This window comes from Silurus aristotelis (genome assembly GCF_946808225.1).
Source record: "Silurus aristotelis genome assembly, chromosome: 4".
In the NCBI taxonomy this organism is placed as follows: Eukaryota; Metazoa; Chordata; class Actinopteri; order Siluriformes; family Siluridae; genus Silurus; species Silurus aristotelis.
Window position 1 is genome coordinate 15848877 of NC_139577.1, and position 17204 is coordinate 15866080.

The window sequence follows — 17204 nt, forward strand, 5'->3', positions numbered from 1 at the left end:
TCCTTCACAAAGTACAGATACTCATGTTTTAAAATACTCAGGTAAATACTATACTATACTGACTATACTTTTTTACTCAAGTTAAAGGCTTTGACATGTACTTAAGTAAAGAAGTAGCCATTACTACTACCTGTTTTAGTGTCACGCTGGTAACTGGACGAAATGTCATTAATATTAGGGCTGTCAATGGATTGGGAACTTAAGAGCACATTTCTTTCTAGTTCTAAATGTACCATATATTAATACTTTATGTTTTTAATACTCTAGGCAATATGGACATGGAGAAATATGGATGTATGTTTATTATTAGTGAAACCAAACTCAACATAGAGCATAAAGGCAAAATATTAATGTAAAAGTTTTTAAGTATTAAATATTTTAAGTATTTATGGTGGTTTACTTAAATCATCAGAACTTTTGCTATGTTTCCACACGGATGGTTAATGAGGTGATACCGGAGAGACTGTACCTCTTTTAACTTCCATACCGATTACATAATCAGAGAATATTTGTTTTCGATGTGAACTGGTTTATGTTAAAGACATTTAGAGCTTTCTTCACATATATTTATTAAGTCTGTGATGCAAGTATTCACTGAGATTCAGGTTGTTTTATTAATGTGTCTGTGAAGAGAGATGACAAAAATGTAAGTTCTTTCGGCGTTATGAGGAAAAAAACACCAGAGGGTAATTGTGTGAATCATGCTAGTCATCGTGCTGATTTGAGACTTGGCGCCTCACTAAAACAAATGTTTACTGGTTAAAAATATTTTTCGGTGGAGTTTATTTATTTATTTTATATCTGAATGAGTACAGAATGGATGTCATGAATAAATATATGTTGCGCTAACATTTTAATTTCACCTCTTTTATATTTAGTTTTGTATTTATGTACAGTATTTATATTTTTTATAAAAATAGTCAAACAGAAATGCGTGCTGTGTTGATAGTGTGTTAATAAAATTTAGTGCCATTAAAATGAATTTGCGTTTGAATTTACCAGTCTGAACATCCACCATATAGAACACATGCATAGTAAAGATGATGATCAGGAATGTCTCTGTTCTCATATTTACATCACTGACTCCCTCGGTCTCATCCGCATTACCCCCATAGTTCTTGTCGCCTTCTGCCACGTTTATTGTAAGCTTCGTAAAACTAGCCTACATCTGTGGCGTGTGAGAGCCAGTAAATGATACACCAGTGAATTGAAAAAAGCCACGCAATGAAAAGAAATAGGTTGATGGGCTGAAATCGGCACGTGGTAAAAAAAATAATAAAATTGACATTTGACCAAAATTAATAAATGAAAACAAGAAACGAGGCGGTTTTGAAAATGTAAGAAGTAGAAATTACAGACATTTGTGTAAAAATATAATGAGTAAAAGTTAAAAGTGAAAAAAAATTAAATAAAAAATAAATAAAAAGTGCCGATTCCAGAAAAAGTATTTGTACTTCGTTACTTCCCCTTAATTTAACTGCTGTTAACTAATAATAATAATAATAATGATAACAATAATAATAATAATAATAATAATAATAATAACAACAAACAATTGTCAAAATATTAGTATCCTTTTTGTTTATTTATTTAATCACCAACCAATCTGTCAAAAAGTATGTTTTCATATCATCCTAATGTAATTGGACACATTATTTTGCCATTGAATTTTGATTATGGGATCATTTCTGACATGTTGTTTGCTGTAAGTGTGTTGAGTTGACTGAGTGAGAGAGGTCAGACATTGCAGTTAATTTCAGACAGCAAACATTCAAATAAGTACTTTATCTTCATTCCCTAAAGAAATCTTGTGTCTTTAGTTTGGTTGTGGTTTCAGAATTCCGCTTCCGGTCATCTAACCGGCAAAGAAACTTGACCAGTCCCTCCTTTTAGCTTAAGGATTTTTCAACCCTCAAACACCTTTCGATAATAGCAATTTAGACCAAATTTTTCATTTATCTATGTTACAAAAGACTAACTTTCATGCTGTATTTCTTCAAATAAAGATTTTTGTGCTATAGAATATTTTCCGGTCCTTATTTCATTAATTTAATTCGAAGATGAATGCAGCAAAGTTATTAATGATCTTTTTTTTTTTTTTTACAGGGATCCCTTCGTGAAGCAATAACAGCATTCTCTTTTTTTTATGGCCGCATTCATATGTGGTTATTTTCCCAAATGCTGACAACTAAACGAGATTATGGTACAGGGAACAGTGTGAAAATGGGCAGTAATGGAACATTTCTAAAGGTCTATATCATTGTAAATAGGCTTGCCCTGTGAGAAGAGCTAAAATATGCCTCTGCACTTGACATCATTAAGTCTATGCTAACCACCATCCCTCTGGAGCTTGTAGAGATTGTATTACCTCCAGCAAACTGTTTCACGATTGGGCATAGCCTGACATACTGCTGCAGTGCAATTGATTCAGGAAAGGAAGCGGCAAATAAAAGAGGAAAATGGCATGAAATGAAATGAATTGAAATGAACACACATGTCCCGCAGTAGGATTTTTCCTTTAGTGACGAAGTAAAGCCAGTGACCCAGTTGTACTATTCGTAGTATGTTTCAGGGCAGTGCTTTACTTTCCATGCTTTTTCCCCACTAGCCATATCTTTTCTCCTAAAATGCACCTGGTGCTTGTTTCGAAATATTGTATTGCCAATAAAAGCTAACTGACTGTCACTATAATATGTAGTGATATACAGTATAAGGCACTGTGATGCCCTGTAAAGCTGTACATATCTCATCCCTGAATGCTTAGGAGATGTTCTGAAATGTATGTCATAGTGCAATCTAGGCTTTTGTAATTTTGTCTAAGATATCACAGTAACCTTGAAAGAGAGGTAAGAAGGGGAGGGGGGTAATGCCACAGGCTGAGCTTCCAGACTTACTAAGTAACAGTGACATTTGGAAATATTCAAGTCACTGCACTAATAAGAACTGATATCTGTTGAACTTTAAGCAATTCTTGAAGAGGCATTATTTGGGTTCAAAAAATGATGTCTTGCTTCTCTGGTATGTGAGCATTCAGGGAAGCACCGATGAAGGTTTATATATCTATAGCGCAAATCTTACATATATTTAGCAATCCCGACATGCAGTATATTCCAATAATATTAGAATTTATTTCTCATGCCATACAACCAGTGGATTTGCAATTCCATGCCCTGTCTTTCTCCTCCTCAGCACAGGCTTACTCATACAGCCAAGTGCATAATGTGCTGTCCTGTAACATGTACAATTATAATTAGCTTTGTCAGGTCCTAGCTCCTACAACCCCCATGCAGATAATATGATAATATGTCTTCATAACCGACTGACCTTACATGCTCAATATTTCTCCCCTTATGAAGATTACATGTCAATAAAGTAATTGAGTCCTGGGCTGTGAGGCAAGTGAAGATTTAGGTTATTGGACTTTTCGGGGGCAGTGATGTATGACCGTTATTATTCCACCTGTCAGGGGATGTGCAGGGCGCTGATGATGGTCCGAGCTTGTCAGAAGAGGAGGAGGGGGGGATGAGTCAGTGGAAGCAAAGGGGCCACTGAGCTCTTTGGTTATGCTGTTAATCAGGTTGTTCCTCTTGAGCCTGATCCTACTGCATATGGAAGCACGATGAGTCATATTAATTAAAGAAAAGAGACATACTGTAAATGTCTCCATTAAGAAGAGGGCAGGGTGACTGGGTATTAAAGAGAACCAACAATTCTGCACCATCATGATCCTGCTTTCAGCTGAAGCCTTATGGGGTCATCAATTATAGTCCATATTAGTTTCCCTTTCTCTTTTTTGGCGTAGTGGATGGATGCTTACTGCAGGCTTGTTTTACACAAGTACCTTCTGTAATCACCACTCAACCTTTCCAGTTGGACCATGTTGTCATTTTAATAGCATTAAAGTGATCTAATTTCAAATGATTGCTTCATAGGCTACATTTTTCTTTTTAAGACATTGGAATCCTGCTAAGAACATCCAGGCCAGCACTGGGCACGGTAGCTACCTTACAGTAATTACTTGAACTGTGCTGTGGTTATGTGCCATTAGTAAGTGAACAGTTATATTTTTAGGACTGGAGTGTGATGATGAGTGTGTATAGTGAGTGATATAGTGTATGTAATGATCTTTGGCTCAGTTCTGAGGAGAATGATGTACGTTTTTGTACGGCCTTTTTGCTGCCTTCAGGGCTGTTTGATACCACTGAACATTCTTTAATACAAGACAAAAGAGTGTGTATAAATAAACATCTTACTTTTAAATGAGGACTTATGTCAAGGACGCAGGCATCCGCGGTGAGAACTTTTAGTGCCGTCACTGGGTCCGATGATGATATATTGAATCATTTACAAAATCATTGTAGATGATACACAACTTTATATATCTTTTCCCCCAGTATATATTACCCTATCAGACTACTTTACATTAACAGTCCGCATACTAAGCATTATACTGTATAACTGCATGAAGAAAATTCATTCACAAATCTTTTAGGGTTTTTAGTTATTATTATTTTTATTTTTAACAACAAAAAAAATTAAAAAATTATGTTGGGTACCAAGATCAACAGAGAAAAAAGAAGTTAATTAATTAGCGACACATTGTACTTTTTTTTTTTACAGCGCTTAAAGGATTAGCACCATCATACGCTCTGGATTGTTCGACCCCATGTGTTTCAGATTGTTCCAGATCCAGTGAAGGCTTGCTTTCTGTACGCAGTATCAAGAATAGATTTGAAGCAGCCTTCTCCTTTAAAGTCACCAAAAAATGGTGTTATTTGTTGAGATCAGACACCCAAATCCAACGTTTGATTTTAAAACACAGCTAAATATATTTAGTTTTTATGATTCTTGATTTCTACATACATTGTTTGATATACTTTTTTTTTTTATTTTACTGCTCAGTTGAAACCCTTAATTATTGTTTTGTTTTTGTTTTTTGTCTCTTATATTGTCTGTTTATTTTTCTTAGGAAGAACTTTAAACACCCTGTTTCTGTAAAAACAAAAGATCATTATAAAAAAGAGTAACATTCCTTTTAGAGGTGACAGTAGAGATAGGTAATGACTGTGTGGGGCGCTGTGTGTTAAAAGAAATTTTGCGTTGCCTGTTTGTATTAAGGCTGAGCATTGATCCACTCCAATCAGATGCGCCTGTTCCATCATAGTGACACCAGCCTCCTAGCCATGCACTTTGAGTGTAGATGGGCACCCCTACCTCTACCCAGGGCACAGCCTCGTAGTTCATGAGCACAGCTCTTGTTCTTTTCTTTCCATCCCTATTCCTCGCTGTTCTCTGTCAGAGTGTCATGTCGAATCACCGTACAGAAACGAGCTCAGCAGCCCCAGGTACCAGTCCAACAAACCTCAGATGCTGAGCTGAAATGAATATAATAATGGGCATCGTAAAATAGCACGGGACACTTAGCAGAGACAGGAAGAAGAAGAAAAAGAAGTGAAATAAAGTGTGTGTGAGTGTGTGTGCATGCGTGGGTGTGTGTGCGTGGGTGTGTGTGGCTGTGTATGTGTGTCTTCTTCAGGGGAAACCAGAGAGCAGATGCGTGTCCCACAGTGAGGCAGGTGCAGTTTGTCTCCTCTGCGATTGAGGTGGGAGCCTCGTCTGTCAGATTGGTATTGATATGTGTCACTCTAGGGAGTGTCAGGTGCTTTATTTAAGACAGCTGGGAGCCCATGCTCTCGGGTGATAATTGACGTTTGGCTTTAGGGGAGATTAGGCTGGTTTGTGAATGTAGCAGAGCAGCTGATGCAGCGGTCATTGTGTTAAGTGTTGTTTTTCTTGTGAGCTTAAGATCATCGTAGTTGGATTTGATGTCTGGTTTATTCTTCATGCACATGTTTTGCATGCGTGTAATCTTGTAAATTTGTGTTTATGTTCACTGCCTGCTGGCAGGATGAATAGGAACTAATCTCAATTCATATTCTCATATTACATTATAAGTAGTACAGTATGGCGAAGTTCACAAAATAGTCGATTATTACTATGACAAATTTTTTTTTTATTTTTTTTTAAACAAAGTGATATAAAAGGCTTTTTTTTTTTTTCTTCTTTTTTTTTTACCACGAAGCAGAACTCACTTTTTTGTTTCTTTTTTTTTCTCTCAGGGCAATGTGTTGTGAATCTCGTCTCCTTCTTTTACAGTCAAATGACCACTGTGATGTGTTGACATGACTGTTCACTATTCACTTACATGCTTTGGTGGCTGTATTCGTTTTGACAGTAATCACAAATGGCATTCACTGAGGAACCGTTTTGCTCGTTGATGCATGAAGTCTATCACATCCATCATGATTACATTTACTAACAGTCCAGAACCCAGATTTGGAGTTCCATCTTTTATCCACTATAAAAGCTTTACAGCGACTCTGCAGCCTCTGTAGAGGATTAAATATGAATATATATTCCAGCTATACAAATTTATAACATATTTGTATTTAATTTTTTTATTGTAATGTATTAGACTTCACCAGTGCTTTGCTTAAAAGTTTCAACAGTTGCAGATGCCATTTGGTTATGATATGTCCAATATGTTTCTGATTGTCCTAAATCTTCTGCTTCTCCATTGTATAAAGTAAAAAAAAAAATGTATCTATAATACTCATAGTTGCTGATTTATTTGCAAATTAATTAATTTCTAGAGTCTAGTTTGCTGAGCTCAAGTTAAGCTCAATGATTTTTATTTTTAATTCTTTTATCCATGTTTATTTCATATTCAGGCAGCTATCATTAAATATCTTAGCAAAGGAGAACCTAAAAGCTATGTAAACTTTTTCAGTTAATTTAACTGTTTTCTGAGCACTTGTGCGTGAGGGAACTGTTAATGGACCAAATGTAGCTATAGTTCGGCTTTTAAAACAATTAGGGAAACCCCATTTATGAATAGTTTCATGATATCCCACCCAAGACATGCAATCTTGGGGAGGTGGTAGCTTAGTGGTTAAGGTACTTTGGTTAAGACTTTGGATCTAAAAGACAGGAGTTTAAAGCCACACCGTTCTACCACTCCTGAGCTCTTGAGCAAGGGTCTTAACCCTATATCTGCTCAGTTGTGTGGATGAGATAAATGTAAGTTGGCATAGATAAGGGCGTCTGCCAAATGCCGTAAATGTAAATCCACTACATGTAAAAGTTGTAAGTCTACAGAGTAACTTAATTATACAGTATAAGAATGATCACATGCACTCATGTATTTAAACATTTTGTCTGTGGACTGCTGTGTTATATACTTTCCCTCTGCTTATAGTGAATTAATCTTTGTACGCAGTCTGGTGTTTTATTACATCATCTACATATGATTACTATTTTGTGCTTTGTATCAGTCATATCTGCAAATGAATCAAATCAAATTATGAAAACTTCTGAATATCGCGGCTGTATGATTTCAGCAGGAAATCACATGATTGGCTTGTGTTTACCTCAAAACATTTTTCTCTTACATGAGGACTGAGGTGTGGTTCGCAAAGAACCACAAAAACACACCATACTGAACTAGTGTAATAACTCAGATAATCAAGCTGCAGCTGTGTTGAGCAGAAAAACATCTGCACATGCACAAATTTTGAGGAAGATGAGGCACAACAGCAGAAGACCACATTAGGTACCACATCTGTCGGCCAAGAACAGAAATCTATCAGGCTATCATTCAGTTTCTGATCTTGGTTTTAGTTCTTGGTTGGCAGAAGTAAAGCCATCCACCTCAAGGTTTGAAGTGTTGTGCATCCTGTGATGTTTTTTTCACTCATCACAGTTGTAAAGTATGATTACCTGAGTTTCTATAGTCTTCCTATCAATTCAGACTCGTCTCTCTCGTTCGCTCCTGAACTTTCTCCTAAGAAAGGTGTTTTGAAGGGTGTTCAAATGGTGTTTTTGTTTTTTGCACCATTCTCAATAAACTGGAAAAACAGTTCTGTGTGAAAATCCCAGACGATCAACAGTTTATTAAATACTCAAACCAGCCCATCTGGCACTAACAACCATGATGTGGTTAAAATCTCTGCTTTGTCGTACATTTGTTATTATTGTGTAGATATCAAGTGTATTGTTATTCTGTTTAAAAGTTGGCTTAATTTAAGGATGCAGGAAACCAGACACTGTCATTTCATCTTCCTGCACCATGTGTTCTGTTCACTGACCTCTTCACGTCCACTCTAACTCATTAATTTAATTCATGTACCACTTCTGCATGGACAGGCTACATATTTAGAACATCATTAATTCAACCTTGCCTCTAATGTCAGAGAGATAAGAAGTGAGGTGATTTTTCTCCAACTACTAATACAATACAGTGGCCCTGGTGAAGCCTGTCAGATAGATTCAACTCTAAATGAGCAACTTTCCAATTAACCCACTAATGAGACTATTACTGAATTCAGCTTGACTGCAAATTACACTTTTTACATTTTGTTGAGGGCTTGGCCACTTATCTGTGCTTTCCTTTTTAATTAGAAATTGGTTTCTAATGATGACCACAATCAGTCAGCTTTGGGGAATGTACAAACTAGAATCTTATCAAAATATACTTAATGTCATGGACTAAAATGGCAATTGAATCATAATGATTAACCAGGTCATTTACTCACAGTGGTTATGTGGAAATATATAATGTGTTTTTGTATCTCACGAGGTACCTGCTTCAATCTCTAATGTACACTAAATGCGATGAGCGCCAAGCTGAAAAGTGTTCAGTACTCTGTCTTAGTCGTTCACAGTATAGGCTTTAGAATCTGTACTGGTGCTGACACAAACAGCGGGTAGGATTCATGTGCAGAATAGCTGCTAGCTGTGGTGTATGTCTTCTTATGATAGACCAGGAGTTGTTCCAAGAAGATTATGGCTTTGTAAACTGCGGGAACACTCCGCCTCAAATGACTATTCCCTTATCTCCAAGGCCCAGAGCTACTGTACGCCTCACACAGGCCTGCTCTATGAAGAATAAATGTCATTGAAATTAATTTTGCCAGTCTTGAATTAGGTTGTGACTATAATCTCTTGCTTCAGTCAAAATTCATGTTCCTAAGAATTCAATTTCCTCCTCATAATAACTTGGAATACAAAGAGTGATAGGCCTTTATCAGTAGAGTGATTTGAGGACTTTATTAATGATGACTGCCACTTTCAACTTATAATATTTGATTCTGGCATAATCCTGAAAGCTCATGTTTTTTTGTACATCTGGTAGCTTCACATCATGGATTGCACATCTCTGAAAATTACATCGCACCCACTTGCATTCTACTTTATATGTAGCGCATTTTTCCTTTTTAATTAAAGATCATCAAATGCCTAAAAAGCAGACTTGTCTAAAGGTACATAATAAATCATACGGTGTTAGATAGACTGACCAAAACTTCAGAGATAAAGATTAACATTCAAAAAAAGTTTACTCTGTACTTATTTAGTGGTTATTTATTTATTATTAGTGGTCTTATTGGCATTACAATTTCACTTATAACAGTACTTTGTAGCCAGCTTTGCACCTCCTGCATGTATGTTGTGATGCATATGTGTACAGTATGTGTTATTTTAAATTATGACATGAATTATTCAGAGCCTGGGTGGTGCAATATCAGGAAATAACTTATTTTCACCTGAGGCATCAATTCAGTCTTCTGAAGCCTCAGAATTGAAGTTTAATCGAGGTTGTTATTTAGTTAAATTTCCACAATATTATTGCTCTTTGATTGCACTTAATACTGTTCTTATACCTCTATACACCTCTTCTCTAATTTGATATAGTCACTATGGTCAGAATACTGTATATTGGCAGTATTTATATTTCCTTCGAATTTGTATATATGCTCATTTAATACTCACCAAAGATTCATAAAATAGCACGCGATATACGGCAGACGGCATGATCGGATTCCACCAGTACACAGTGAACGTTATTTGCATTAATAATATTAGTTATATTAATTCGGTTTCACAGCGGCATTTCATATTTCCTGTTTCCTGAAACCTGCAGTCTGATTTGTATGCAGTGCAATTTTCAGCTCCCACTCCCCAGCCTGTGCTGGATTAAAAAATAGCCTGCATTTTCTTGATAGCCCATGTGGATGTAGGGTATAAATGGCTAATGAATTACAGATGAACATTGACGCAAATTAATCTTCCTGATGTCCCTGGGTTATATGGCAACCATTTAAAAGTTTAATCAATACGCTGAAGTTGAAAACATGCAGGTGCTGCAGTTGTTTGGTGGTAATAAACATCACAGCGAAATGGGGAGGCTTGTGCCCAATGCATGCCTCATGATGACAGGTATTTATATTTAATGGACTAAATATTTTTTATTGAAAGAGAACAAACATCAGCTTAAGTCTATAACATATGCATTCAGCATCGTTGTGAGAACTCTAACAGATTACTGACATTCCTCTGGCTATGGACACACCTGCTTGTCATTGTGGCATCTCATTTCATTCAACAAGACATTTCTATCCAACACCGATCTTTCCATCAATATCTGCTAGAAACCTTCAGCTATCAATTGATGGCTAGCTAGCCTTCATGAAAAGTCTTTGTGATGGTTTTCCAGTCATACATATTTGCTCTGTGTAACTTCAGAAAGATCAGACCATGCTTATCAAAATATAAACAGCTTCTTGTGAAGGCACTCATCATTTCATTGCTATAACTCAGTGTTTGCTGCATCACCAGCATTCACTGTCATGCCACAGCAGAAGATCCATTATGTTAGAGCATCTTGTCTCCAATCAGCTAAAACACACATCACACCTTGTTTCATATCACTGGCTCGCAATAGTTGCAGGTTCTGATTTGTTTAGTCTTTAGTCACTTTGGTTGATTGCTGGGATTTCATAATTAAATGGGTCTGCTGAAACCATCAAAATCTCCTCAGTGGGTCAGTAATGGTGAAATTAATTACCCAGCTCTATTCACACTATAGATTCTTTCACAGTACTTTGGGGGTTGAAGTTTTCTTTAATACATAACATGAATAATAAAGTAAATGGAATTGTATGCTTTTGTAACATTCGTGTTCCATTATAGTGTCAGTTATAGTGTCAGTTTATATAAAAATGCTTGGGTTATGCGAAAGGTATAAATTGAGACAGTATGTACAATATGTATTATTTTAACTTATATCATGGATCATTCATACCTCTATATCGCTATACTTTGGGGTAAGAGGGTAAGAGGGTAAGAGGTGGGTTTACGTCAAGACTCTTTTCTGTTCTGGCACAGAGGTGATGGAATGAACTTCCCCTAGATGTCCGAACAGCTGAGTCACTGTCCATCATTAAACGACGGATGAGGACCTACTTCTTCTTGAAAATGTTTGAACAAGCACTAATTTTCCCTGTTTTTTTTTTTTTTTTTTTGGGGGGGGGGTTTGTCTTTACGTAAAAAAAGAAAAGTGTTCTGTAATTCCTTTCAATACAGTTTAGGCTGATGGTATCCTGCTGGTTTGCAAAACTTTGGGAACCAGTGTTGATTTATTAATTGATAGAGAATTCAAAGCAGTTTTGTACTTTGCTCTAGATTAGGGCATTACATTTACTGAAAGACAATGAACACTTAAAATTAAATTTTTTTACATTTTGTTTTATTTTTGGCCTCTTCTACATTCTGCATAGCATTTCTGTGTAAAATGGTCCGCATTATTTCAACATACCCCCATGTCTTAGCTCCAGACATTTAAAATCATGATTCATGTAGCGCACTCCCAAAAGAACTACACCTCATCTCAGTAGGCGGAAATGGCCTCCCATCTGTGTCTGTCTCAATAGATTGTGGTTCAGTGGTTCATCATTAGATTTTGTCTGAGAGTAGCTGCCCTATAGCTGCACATAGGTCTATTTGACCTGAAACCCAACAAAGCATCACTATCTCTTATTTCCCTCATGATTAAATAAGTGACATTATCCTGGGTCCTAAATTATACTAAATGTAATAAGCTCCACTTTTCTCCCTCAGTATAACCTTCCCTCTCTCTTATATGAGACAAGAGAATGCAGCTGCTCGATGAATATGTATTTGAATATTTATCGCTTTGGTTCACTAATATATCTTTGCCAGTACTGTGACTTCTGAAAGACCTCTTGGTGGTCGAAATACAGCACAGAACACTGCTGTCAGGAGGTTGTTAAAAATACCTTTTGGTAATGTTGGTTACATCTTTACTTCCAGCAGAAATTTTCTTTTTCTTTTTACATTTAAGACTAAACTAATACTGGGTAGGATCCTTTAAAAACAGCCTGGCATCGATATTCCAAAAGATTATGAAAACATTCTTATGGTTCCTGTTGACCAGACAATGTTTACACTTTTGTCTACCAAGAACAGAAGGCTAAAAACAAAACCAAAAAAAAACTTTGACGTGGTCCCAGAAACATGAATCCATAAACCCAACCAGCCTTGTGTTAATATTCCTATATTATGGCTATATATATATATATATATATATATATATATATATATATATATATATATATATATATATATATATATATCATTATTATCATTATTATTTTATTTAGCCTTTAAGAACACCTTTTTACAAACTCATGCTCATGGCTGGAGTAGGAAGCTGTCAAAAAGGTGCTATGAACATGTAATTACAACACAACACAAGATGTACCAAGTACTAAGAAACTAAGTATGAAAAATATATATAGTTTTCTATTTTGAAAAAAAATGCAGGTCATGTTTTTAATGCACAATTTGTCCACAATGCAGAAGATTCTAGCATTTAAAAAAAAGAAAATAAAAAGGGATTGTAGTCATTGTTTGAAGCATAACATTTGCAGCTTATGAAACGTGCCATTGTGACTTTAACAATGTTCAATCCAAGCAAAAATAAAGGTCATGCAGCTCTCAGGATCTTGCAGTGTGATTGTAGAGAGGATTGTTGAGAGTGTGTGGAGGACTCTTGTAGTTTGTAATCAGCTTTGAGAGTGCTGAATGAAGATGAGGGTGAGGATTATAGACCTACCTTTTCACTCCTGTCAATTATCTTGTCCTCTAAAAAACACGAGGTATATTTTAATAGCAACAATGCTCTTGGCTGTTTATCTGACAGAAAACACATCAAACTAGTTTGTTGATAGCTTGACCAGGCCTGTCTTGTTTTTTTGTTTTTTTTGTGAATGTTTTGTGTAAGAAATACCATGTGCTGATTTCTGCCTGTTTGTTTTTCCCCTTCCTGTCATGTACTATAAGCATACAGCTGCCAATTTTCTTTACTTTTCAATATACTTGCAATAAGAATGCAGGCCAGTGGCACTTATACAAACTGTATTTTTTTACATTTGCATACATAGCCTTTCCATATTCTTATACAGCTGTCTTATTATGCTTAAACTATTAAATAAAACAACACTTTTTCTTTTCAGACTTTTCAAATAACCTTGACCACATCTATAATATCCTGTACACTCATAATCACTATTACATTTCCATTTGGAAAGGCATGCAATAAAGTAAACCAGAAGAATAAGACATTTAAAGATACCTTTTAAATACAACTAAATTAGAAATACACTTATGCACATTCAGATGTCAACAATTGCTTCCTGCAGTCTGCTGAAATACCACAGTCTCATGTAATACTAACACTTAAATATTCATCTACCTTCTTGGTCTTGGGTTTTAAATTCTTGTTATTAATGATTTGTTTATCATGTCTGGACTGGCCTGCCTTTTTTCAACTCATTTTTTTTTTCTTCCCAAAATGTGTCTTCTGTGTTTTCTGAGTTTAGCACGTAATGGAGGGTCCAGGTGCAGGAAACTGGCTGGGTGTGCAGTATGCAGAGTTCTCTGCACTGTATCACACTTCACAATGACTGCCAGTTTATGCTGAACACACTCTCCTTGTCTCTGGCCGAACCTCGTTTTTTTCTCCAACTCCACACATGGCTTTCAGTGTGAAGCCGCCAGCAAGAGTGGACATTTCACAGGCCTGCTGTCTGTCCACTGCTGCCATGAAAAACTAGAGCGTGATAAACCTCTAAACCGGCATCTACTCAGCTTCAGTCTCCATCATCACCAAACATTGAGCCTGCAGCAACTCATCAATCACAGAGCTTTTATTTATTACTGTATTTAAACAAATGTCGGGTTCATGAGTTTTGGCTCCAGATGTATTATAGCTGTGTCTGCCTGTGTGCCGGGATTATTCACTTGCGTCATATGGGCTACAGGCCTGCAGGAGACGCTGTGCTAGAAAACCGTGCTCTATATAAGCCAGCTGTTGGTGGTGGTATGTGATGGAACTGTGCTCACATCATTGGCAGATGTAATGTATATGAAGTAATTCAAGAAATAATCCAATGCTATCATATACTTACAACCTAAACAAATATAATACAGGACACAAACAGACCCAAAATATATATATAAAAAAAACCTGATGTAGAGAGGCACTTTAAGCTATAGAACTAAACATGCTCACACACACACACACACACACACACACACACACTCACACACACACACACACACAAACTCACTCAGAGACAGGTATGTGGATATGAACTCCTTATCTGATCAGAGCAGACCGCTCCTCACACTTCACTGTTTAAATCACCTCAAGTTGCTCGGACAGCAGAACTGAATGAGTGTGGCTCCTTTACAAAAGTCCAAATTTAGACTGACTGAGCTTCTCCCTAGGCCACTGGGTCCAGCATGTAGCACGTTCCTCCAGCCGACATGAACAGGTCCTGGCACTAACTCACTGAGAGAGGAGGATTGAACGCCACACTGCAGCACCATGTCAGCCACTGTTGCTGGATGGGGGAAGCGGAGAGAAATAGCAGAAAGAGAGAAAAGGAGAGAATGTCAGGTTTGGTTAGGATCCAGGCTGGCGTTAGAATATGCTTGGCACTAATATGCCACCAGTATCTGTTTCCTCATCTCTGTTGTGTGTCAGTGGGCGATGCAGAGGCCTGTCTCTCGCCTACTCTGACGGTGTCTTTTCGGATTATGTTGGCTCTCCGCTCAGAGCGCTGCCACCCTTCGCCCATCACTCAGCCGCTGTGTTTGAAGCCTGCCCTTTTTTGTCATTAATGCACTTGATGTCTATTTAAAAACTGCAGTGAGTGTGGTATCTGTTTTCCTGTCAGGAGATCATTGACTGCATTAATACTACTTGTCCTTGCCTCATTTACTAAAGCGCTGACACCTAGTTGTAGTCTACCACATCCATCAAGTCTCTGTCTCTCTCTCTCTCTCTCTCTCTCTCTCTCTCTCTCTCTTTTTCTCTCTGTCATTTCTTTCTGCCATTTCATGGCTGTCCTGTTTTAAAACTTCTCTCCCAGGCTATGCATTCAGCTCAAACAGTCTCACTGAATAGAAGGAATGAGGAGGACATTTTACAGCAAATCACCTAACTGGCACCTTTTTGGGGTTTTTTTAGCCATTACCTGTCTGTTTTCTTGTGAAGGAAGAGTGTAAGCCATAGGCAGAATCCTACCATTTTAGCCTCATTACACACAGGGAAATCATTTCTTCCTCCTGATTTTTCAGGTAAGAACAAGGTAAGCTGGACATTAAGGTGGCACGAGGATGTCACTGCAAGCACGTGGCTACAATGTGAGTTAATGGACGATATGGGACTCTGGAACAGCCAGGAACCAGAAGGCATTTTATATGCCTTCAAAATTACATTGTGTTTGTAGTTTGTTTGTGTGTTTTCACTTGTGATGCTTAGTTAAATCTTTAAACAGAAAATTTCCCTCAAATCATTAGATTGTGATACCATGTTTGAAACAAGACAGATTGTCACCACTGGGTGAATCAACCTCACAGCATGATATGTATGCCTGCTGATTCTGAAGAAGGGTATATCCTTCTGTCTCTGCCTTCGCACAGTCTGTCGCAGAACACACACACACACACACACACACACACACACACACTCACACTCATTGGAGCCGCACAATTGAATCATTATTAAAAGCGATTAGGTTATGCGTTAACAGTATGCTCAAGTTAGAAAAATTAAAGAGATTTTTCACAACATTCAGGTCTGTCCATTCATAGTAAATGCATGATGGAAGATTTTAGCATTTCTTCCTCTCTGATAGTGTAACCCTACAACTACTGTTCATGTAAAGAAACACATTTTGAAACCTCTTGTGCTATGTCGCTCTTATCTGTTAGGAAATAATCTGGGAATTTAATGACAATTCAGGGCTGCATCCCAAACCACATACTATGCATTAAGTAGCATGCCTGAATAGCAATCATACCATTTGTATAATTGCATTTTAAGCAGTGGGGTAGAATACTTGGGTTTGCTCAAGCTTTTGGATATAATTATCTGCTTACCTTCCACAGAAGTGTTATGAGAACAAAAGCCTTAATATTACCAGAAAGTTCGAAATGTGTAAACAACTGACCAACACAAAGCATGCACTGTTCGCCCGTAGCTGAATTTTAAAAGTAGCAAAGTGCAGAGAAACTGAGAAAACAAGCCAAAAAAAAAACACCCGTTAGCCTCTGGCTGCCCTATATTAGCATGCTATCTGTCAAAATTATACTCCCAGAGAATAAACAGTGTCAAACAACTTGCTCTTGAAAAATATACCCATAATTTATCAAACACACTCTTAAAACCGATAGCCAACTAGCTCAAACAACTGGCAAATGATATATATTTCCCTAACAAAGTTTCCACCAAATTACAGAACAAATAATTGCCTTAACATTTCAGTAAAACTGTCAAAACTCCATCACGTTAAAATTTTCTTCGTATATTATATTAGACTCTCACTCTCATTCCTGATCCTTTCACACTCTAACACATTTTCTCTCCCCTGATTCCCTGATTGGCTGTTACTCCTGCCAGACACTGTGTATCTATGAGTCTTCAGCTGAGGCATAATGAGAGCTGAAATATCTGTGTATGTGTATACAATTTCTACTAATTCCAAGCTAACAGCACTGACTGGGATTTAGTAATGACTCAATTATTTTTTAAAAATCCTACACTCTGTGGCTTCAAATATAAATATAATATTGTAAAAATGTTGAGTGGCCTGAGAAAACCTTCTACATTCCTTCACATGGTGAAATATTGGCATTTGAATATATATATAATTCTGTTCTCACACTTATACTTTAAAGTTCAGTTGAGGTCAGTTGAGACAGAGGGTAGTTACCTGAAACTCTCTGTCCATGTATTACTTGGATACTGTGATAAAGACCTTTCTCTCTTTCACACA

General features: G+C 36.9%; 1 protein-coding gene across 1 annotated transcript in view; it reads left to right on the top strand.

The window, feature by feature from the left end:
* Positions 1 to 17204, top strand: part of lrmda (leucine rich melanocyte differentiation associated) — a 255668-nt gene that overhangs the window by 226554 nt on the left and 11910 nt on the right. The window lies entirely within an intron of this gene.